The sequence below is a fragment of the Callionymus lyra genome, chromosome 14, assembly GCF_982586985.1.
Source record: "Callionymus lyra chromosome 14, fCalLyr1.hap1.1, whole genome shotgun sequence".
Classification (NCBI taxonomy): Eukaryota; Metazoa; Chordata; class Actinopteri; order Syngnathiformes; family Callionymidae; genus Callionymus; species Callionymus lyra.
The window spans coordinates 22,745,720-22,754,616 of NC_141831.1; positions in this window are offsets into that span (position 1 = coordinate 22,745,720).

The following is an 8,897-nucleotide window of genomic DNA, read 5'->3' on the forward strand; positions in this document are numbered from 1 at the left end:
CTTCCTTCCTGCCCTCAGTTTTATTGTACTTGTAGCGTCTTTCAGACGCGACCCTTTTCGCAATTACAGCCCAGTGTTTCAGGCCGGAATCAAACTGAAATGTCCATTCTTGTACATCATATCACGTTTCTATATCTAATGTTTGTTTGTATGATTGTCACGGTTTGCATGGAGTAAAACCCAAGTGTAAATATAAAGCTGACAAAAGAGCAGTAAAATAAAAATATGCATTTTTTTTTTTTTAAAAAGTCTAACAATCAAAGAAATCACAATCACTTAAACAATAAACCAGGAGTCAAATATCTTACAAAATATCCAAATATTAAAAATCGAAAAACACCAACTGAACTGGGAATTTAAAAAAAAGGAAAGAACCTGGAAAAAAAACAGAAAAGAAAACACAGAGGTCAAAGCACTACAAAAACAAACAAGTAAGGCACTGAGCCAGGAAGGCCTTATACTTTATCCTAAGAAAAACCGGTGACAGCCAGAAGAATCACATCTATACAAACACATGATCTGGGACAGTCTGGAAGCCGGGGGTTGATATGCCCAGATGATAACCAGCTCCAGCCATTTGCCATTGGTCATGATCATGTGGGGAGATTGGAAGAAACCAAAAGCACAAAAATATGAAAAATATGTTCAGATTGTCATTTAGGCTACTAACTTGAATGTAGTTGCAATCTAGAAGAGAGAAAAGGAAGGTAAAGATAACTTATTTACACCTACATTGAGTAGGTTGGTATTTTCCCCGGTCTGCCATAACATAACATATATAACCAGCCGTTTCATGAGGCGTTCTCATCAATCCATTGCCATCGGCTCCATTGCTGGAGGATATCCCGTAAAACGTCTTACTGTATTTGTTTGTATGAGAACCATGGCAACAAACTTGAAGCTGCTGATCCGATTGAAGCTGCATTACTGTTAATAATTGTAAATTGCTTGTTTGGCCTAATGTTGTAAGTCTTTATTGAAGTAATTGTTTCATTCAAAGTTACTTAAATGGGCATTAACCTGCAAGTTTGCTAAAATCTCACTGTTTAAAAACAGTTTATGAATCATTATGTGTTTCATTGTTGTGTTTGTACCTATGCATTCCTCTGGAGCTGTAAAACAATCACTTGCACAACCTCGCTCGCCACACCTCTCAAACAACCCCGCTGATCTTCTGCATACTTTTATTGCAAAAACATTTCCAAACGCTTAGCCATCGCCGCCCCGCGCCGTGGAGCGTGCTTCATCAAAAGCACTGATTTATGGCTTTACAAACATGTCAGATTTACTGCCGAGGCGCAAAGAGCAAGAAGACTACAGACTCGGACTCTCCCCGTCCATTCATTTTTGACAGGTGACAAGAAACCAGCAATTATCAGCCGCCAGGTATAAATCACAAGATTTTATCACGCCATTTACCGTCCTCCTTATGGAATAACCATTTTCCAGCGAGGGGTCCAACCATGCTGAACCTAGGATTTGTAAATCTCCTGCTCAAGCCCCCATAATGAGCGGTTGTTAGCCGTTCGTTATTAGAGGTCTGTGTGCCAAACGTTATAGATGTGTATTTCCAAAGAGGTAGTTAGGGCTAATAAGTGAGTAAGGTCCGGGTTCGCTAACCTTGGCTTTGCAGTGGTATGTTAATGCATGTTTTTGGTGTCTGCCATGGAATTTTTCTCACCTCCATAAAAATAGTCCAGTCCAAAAAAGGCGATTGCGGTCCCTCACATCATCACCCGACAAAAATCTATGTAAAAACTGTCAATGTGTTTTCATCATCTTTTAATCTCTTTTGCGCGTCAGTTGAATTTGTAGGTATCATACACTTACAATTTAACATTTTTCAACTATAATTAAACATCCTCAAATCTAATGAACCAATTTTACAATAAGATAATGTCTTTTTTTAAAGTATCTTAAAACTTGCTAATAATATTTTTTAATATGTATAGAATTATTTGGCCAGAAACCTTCCTAATGTACTCAGTAGTGTTGGTCAATGTAACTCAATGTCAATTTACTTGAGAAAATATGAGAGATAAACAATCTTCACTACACTAATCTGTAACTCCATGTCTAGGTCTGAAGCCTGAAAAACTTAAAGAAAATACTTTTCAATATGTGGAAGTAGCATAACTTGCTTTTCTGGTATGAAGGCTCTACTCCATGTCTCAGGGGGACAAAAGGTAGGGAACACTATTTCTTTATAATACAGTCATTAAAATAAATATAACATAGGTCTTGTTTTCTTCAAACAATCCTTATCAATCCAGTAGAACTCCTATGTGTATAAATAACATGGGATGCCTAAAAGCACTGATTTCTGTCAGTACAATGTCATGACTATTACTAGTTGTTATTATCAAGACATCTTGGAGATTGTCTCGATATCAGATCCTAAATTAAACTTTTATGAGCCTTTGTTCTTCTTATGATTATATTTTTACGTAAAAACGTAGCTGAATTTGTGGCAGACATTTAAAACAACAACAAATTGAAAAAAACAAGCTGCTTTAATTTTTTTTACATGACTGCGACTGCAAGTACACATTAGTTTTTTTTATCATTATTTGTTTACTCCTGCTTCCTTTTCCTCCTGCTCATAAAAACACATAAAGAAGATATTTTCTTTAGGCTTTTATTTGAAAAGGTGAAGAATGGTTTTGTCAGCTTTTCAAGTCTCTATAAATACTGTCAATGGGCTGCATGTTGCCCCCAGGCCGCACTTTGCCCAGGCCTGCTCGAGCTTATTCATTGCCAGATCGCTCCATTACACAAGTTTGCCAAAGTCACCGAGCAACAACATGACCACCAGAATGCATTACAACAGTGGGTCAGAGTCGCTGGTTCAATTTATTTTGCATGTTACCTATGGCGGTGGATCTGAAGACTGTTCAGTTTCCACTGTTGCAATCATCCTAACACTAGGGGGAGTCGGAAACAAACCTTCCGTAGAGCAGCTCTAATCAATAGCGATACCAGGACCAAATGTCACATGTCACTGTAAATAAAATCACAGAAACACATGTGAAATTGAACTGATCTCTGATGACACAGTTCATGTTTAATCACATACGCAATTACTTTTTCAACCCAAAAGTTGCAAAGTTGTTGCAAATGTATTGAAGTTCTGGTGATGGAAAGATGACGTGCTGTGAGGCCTTCTGTGCAATTTTAAAACATTAGGCTGAGACTTCATTTGCTCTATGGTGCCACCAAGTGGACATAAATAACAATTTACCTTAAAAAATACAGGTGTAAATTGGCAATTTTAGTTGGTATTTTGGATATTTGTCAATTTCTTTTATGTCTTTTTATACAAAGATTTTGCTATTGTTATAATTATTCATTATATTATATAAATATAATTAACAAAAATGGCCATATTGCTTATTTTAAAAATCCTAAAAAATGATTTTTAACTGTAAAATGTAATTAAATATATTTATATTCAAACCATAGTTATCATTTAAAATATATTATATTAAATTATGGATATTGTTTAGTCTCAATTCTTTCTTTTTTTAAAAGGTTGCAAGTCTTGGTATAAAACCTTTCATAAAATTGACCCATCCTTAGACAGTTCCCAAAAAGTACTGCTTAAGGTTTTTCGTCAACTCTGTCCGCACAGTTCAAAAGAAAAGCTGCAGGGTTGTTTACTATGTCTCTTCCACCAGCTCTCTTTCTGTGATTATCCCTTTAGCAATTAAATTAACAAGATAGAAAGACACCTTGACTTCCTTGTTTAACCCCCACATGACAGACTTTATAATGAAACTGGAAACGTCTCAAAGTTTTCTAACTATTTTTTTTACCATGTGCAATAAAATATTTACATTTAATGCTTTGTACCAGAGTTATTTTGAGTTGTGAACTGCAGTCCGCCGACAGGTCATGTATAAAATCTAGAAACAATGTACCAACTACTTAATTTCAGATGACAATTACTGTGATTACATCATTGTATTTTGTACCTGCCTTCTCTAAATACAGCATGAGACATGTAAAACAGAACCAGACATCAAAAGTGTCCTATAAAACACATTGAGGTCTAGTCTACATCTGTATGAGTCGTCAAAGTATGTCAGCAAGTCATGTTCACATAACGTAAGAACGTCTCATATCAGACTCGCTAAAAAGTGTGAAAGAGGAAAGTCTGAAAAGACTAACACGGTAACACAATTGTGAATCACTGTCTGAAATGACTGGCAATTACGCGTCATTGGCTGCCGTAATCCCTCTCAGCAAACACGACGGCTATAAAATCTCTTGTCGGCTTGACGAACCGCCTCAGGTGCTCTGCTGTGCATCCACAATGAAAGTGTTATTCACCAAATATCTGTCATTGTTGTGGTTGTTAATCACAGAGATAGAACCTGCAGCATTAGATCTCCAGCTCTGTCACATATATAAACTAATACATGATTGATTAATGAGTCGTTCTGCTTCAAATGGGTCATGGGGTTGTCGTGTTATGGAAAAACAACACACTCAATGTTCATATCGGTAACCGCTCTTCCACTCTCTAATTTAGCCATAAGCAGAATGTTGCTATAAGCTTTCTTCCCTGTGATTTATACCTTGTAACGAAACCATGCAAATCTGTCAGTACTGATGTCATGACATGTCTAACTGTTTCCTCCACCTAGGAATGTTGGCACGCTTCCTCCCCCGTCCTAAATTCTTGAATCGTGGTATGAATCACTCATTTCACAGGATCGTTTTTTGTTATTGTTGTGCAACCTCATTTGAAGAGTTATACAAGCGTCTCCTATGCTGGTTTACCACTAACTTATAAAAACACATAAATTAAATGATGCTTGTGTTTTTTCTGACCAAAGAAGATTATCGAGAGAAAAGAAAAGGACGGTTCATTGTACATTCCACACAAAGAGCAGTCAGTCATTAGACTGGGGGATCATTAGAGGGTCTTCTGGGAGTGTTGGAACATGTGGTCAAGGTTAACTATCTGTATGCTAGTTCCCACACAGACCATAGTAGTTAAAGTGATGCCCTCTGACTCCACAAGTGTCATCACAAAGCCTGGTTAAATGATTCTGTTACGTTTACAACACTCTGCTAAGTGGACGTCTGAGAGGAGTCTGCTCCCAGGGACCAGGATTGATTGACAGGTTAAGTGAGCATGTAGTGGATATTAAAGGCTGGCGAGACGTTTGCATGCAATAAAACGTTTTGCACGAGCAGGAAGAAAATTATGTTTTGAGGTTAGTTAATACAACTAGACTAGTTCTTCTTACTATATTTGTATTAATTCAATATTTCTCCCATCATTAGTAGAGTTTTTAAAATATGTGAGGAATTAACATTTTTGCTAGGAATTAATCTTTTCATAGGAATAAACTTAAGACATGAAAATAAATGCAATGTATAAAATAGATTGTTATACATTATATGCATGCAATATAAAAATAACAGAAGCTTTCACTGCTCTTTCTGTATTAGTTTATTCATTATTCTGCAGAATCAAATTAACGTTTTCTTTATAACAATAGTACCAGTTTCTTTTAAGCCGGATCTTAAAGGGCAACTAATGCGAAAACCCAACTCTTCTGACTCACTCACATGTTTCAAATGTTGAAGTCTTCCTCTCCAACTTGCAGTAAGCCCCTCACCATCGTGACCATGTAAAGTTCTCCTCCGTCTTAAATCTCGGCGAACGAGGGGTTTTGAGAGAGTAGTCCGTTATGACGTAATAATGGTCTTCACTCCTCCTGCAGCCAGCTGTAATCTCAGCCCGCTTTGTTTGGACAATGAGCCCCTTGGATGTGGAGACTTCCGGAAATGACGCACAGTGATAAACCTTGACCAAATGCTTGACCAATCACAGCAGTGTGTTTGGTTATGGTAAAAAAGATTGAATCTCTGGAAAATCAAATTATTATTTTTCCTTTTTCAATTAAAATATAGTTTTGTAAGTAAGTAATAAATATTTTTAAAGTGCTTTTTACAGACCAGGGTCACAAGGCGCTTAAACAACAAAATAATACACAGTTTAAAATACACAAATTTTAAAAAACTAAAAAGGCCAAGACAACATAGAGACATACGCCGAGAAAATTAGGAAAAAATCTTCAGATGTTAAGATTTTTCTTGAAGGAGCCAGTAGATCCATCAAATACAGAGAGAGAGGAAGATCGTTACAAAGCTTAGGAGCAACAGCCTGGAAGGATTTTGCTCCTCTGTGCGCAGAACCATCAGTAGATTCTGATACACAGACCTCAGAACCCCGAGCTGGGTGTAAGGCTGGATCAGATCAGTGATGTAAGAAGGAGCCTGACCATGAATAGCTTGACAAACATACACATACGGATGAGTTACAAGATCAATTTAAGAGACACTTAAGTCAACACATTAGTTGCATTTTAACTTTTAAATCTGCTTTCAAACAGAAAGCTGAAGTTTTTGACACCAAGAATCAACACGGTAAAACACATATTGATTTAATTTAATCTACATAACAGTCTCTGAACACACAACCAAACACATATGGGAGTATGATAAAAATCATAACAGCGGAAAACCTGCATAGGAAACTAGAGGTTCTCTGCTGTCCTCTGTCTTGTCACACTTGTACTGCCATTTACAAAAGAAAACATTTCAAGAAAGAATATTCTTTGCATATCAGTGAGCACTAGGTTAATAATTAATGTTTGGTTTTGTTACTTCTATACTTTTGTTTTATTCTTAATCAGCAGTGTTTTTATTTGTTTCTATTGTTTTCTTCAATAACTTAAATTATTGTTCCATTTTACCAGATACCAATGAAGTATATTTGTTTCTAACAATTTATTTAGTGAGCAAAGGAAAACGTAGTATTTTGTATTTTGTTTATCAATATGAAAAAACGGAATATAAATGAACGAAAGAAATTACTTACTAACTGTACTTACAGCTATGAATAGATATTTTTTAAATTTCTTTATATGTTATTTGACTTTCAAATTACAAATTTAAAGAATTTTATGTTCATCAGAGGTTTAAGTAATACTATGTAAGGCACTCTCCTGCACTGCAATCTCCTTATTTGCCAGCAGATGGCTCTGTAAGACTGAAGTATAAAACAAAGCGCCAAACCAGCTCAGTTGTATGTTTTGAGCATTTTACATTTCATAAGTATATTTAAGAATTTAAGATGTTTTTTAATGTATTACACATTTGTTTCAGAAGTTGGAAGAATCAAAACAAGGTTTAATTTTCTTATTTAATATATTAGCTGTTGTCAATTATATGCAGTGTGGAAATCAATATTTCTATGTGGCATTTATCATCCATGGGCAAATGTAACAGAAACCGGAAAATGTATTTTTGTCATGTGCATTAACGTTTTTTATTTTTGGCGGATCTATTTATTGTCATATCTTTTGTCTATGTCAAATTTGGTTATTGTCTGTAAGTACACACAGTATATACCAGTAAGTCATGTGTTTGGACAGATATAAATACAATTTTGTCGAGGAATTGAAGAGGAACATAATAAATACTAGATTATTGCTCCAAATTGAACTCATTGACCTGTAGATGTCGCCATTGAGCCACGTTTGAGTTTCAGCCTATAGTTGATGCCAACATGTATGCACATGCAAGGACACATGATTTTATTGTAAATGCCAGGAGGCGTGTGTTTGTCCTTGATCTTTCCATTGATCCTGGAGATCCACTCAAGTGTGTAAGAGTTGCTTCGAGCACAATTTTGATCATTCAGGACCATCAAGAGTGCTTCCAACCTAATGGTAGAACTCGTGCAACCGGATTTCATCCAACACACAACACTATGTAGTACATGATGAATTTACAGTATGGAGTAACTCATTTGTCATGCATTTGTAGATCAAGATCTTTGTGGCAGCAATTCCAAGGAAATGATGCAGAACTACAGCCTGCTAAACCGGTTGACAAGATTAACCTGTATCACCAAGACTATGTCAGAGCACTTTATAGCAAAGATTAGACTTGTCTGAATTGCCCTTTCCTCCCCTCACCTTGGTTCTGGATGCAAGTGGCCAAAATATTTGTCCTAGGAATGCCCTGATGTTTCCTGTACCTCTAATGAGCAGACCTGGCCATGTTCAGTATAACTAGGATCAGGGTGGAGGTTGTTGCGGTCGCATTCAAAGCTCAGTCTTAAAGCCATTAGCACTTCACTGCCTGTTGACCATAAAAATGGATTATGGGGGTCAGGAATGTGGTGCAATTTAGGAAGCGAGATGTAAAGCAGGTTCATGAAAAACCATGTAGAAAACTTAGGTTTGGTAAATAATAGGTCGGCAGTAGTAGTAGGTCAGTGAGTCTTTAGTATTATTCACTTTAATAAAAGTCACCACACATCTGCCAGAAATACCCATCAAGAAGTTAAGGCAGTAGACAAAGAATCTGAAGTTTCTGGTGGTATCTGGTTATCTTTCAATGGTGATAGCATTCTGGGTGAGGGATGGTTTAATCACCAACAGTTAAGTCACAGCAACCGATTGGTGAACAATCCTCAAGTGTCTTTCTTGTGAAAGTAGAGCAGAAGTTCTAACATCTGTCTGAGACTCTGTAGCCAAGGTTTACGATGGTGTCTTTACCTCTCATTTCCCTGGCACGTCCAGCTATAAGGACATACCCAGGTCAAGACAAAGAACATCTTCACTCTGGCGGAGGAACGTCTTGGATGAAGAATCGGTGAATCATTTTCACTTTGGATTTATGATACATGGTGCTGATGGGAACGCCACGAGGAAATGAAACTCAAAAATAAACTTTGTGGATTTGAGTGATGTCCGTGTTCAGGAGGAACTTAAAATCCTGTTCTACGTGTTCAGGTGTTTCATGCGCGAGAACCGGTTGTATTAAAGATGAGAGGCTTTGCAGCAGCAGACCCTCTCAGATGCTGCCCA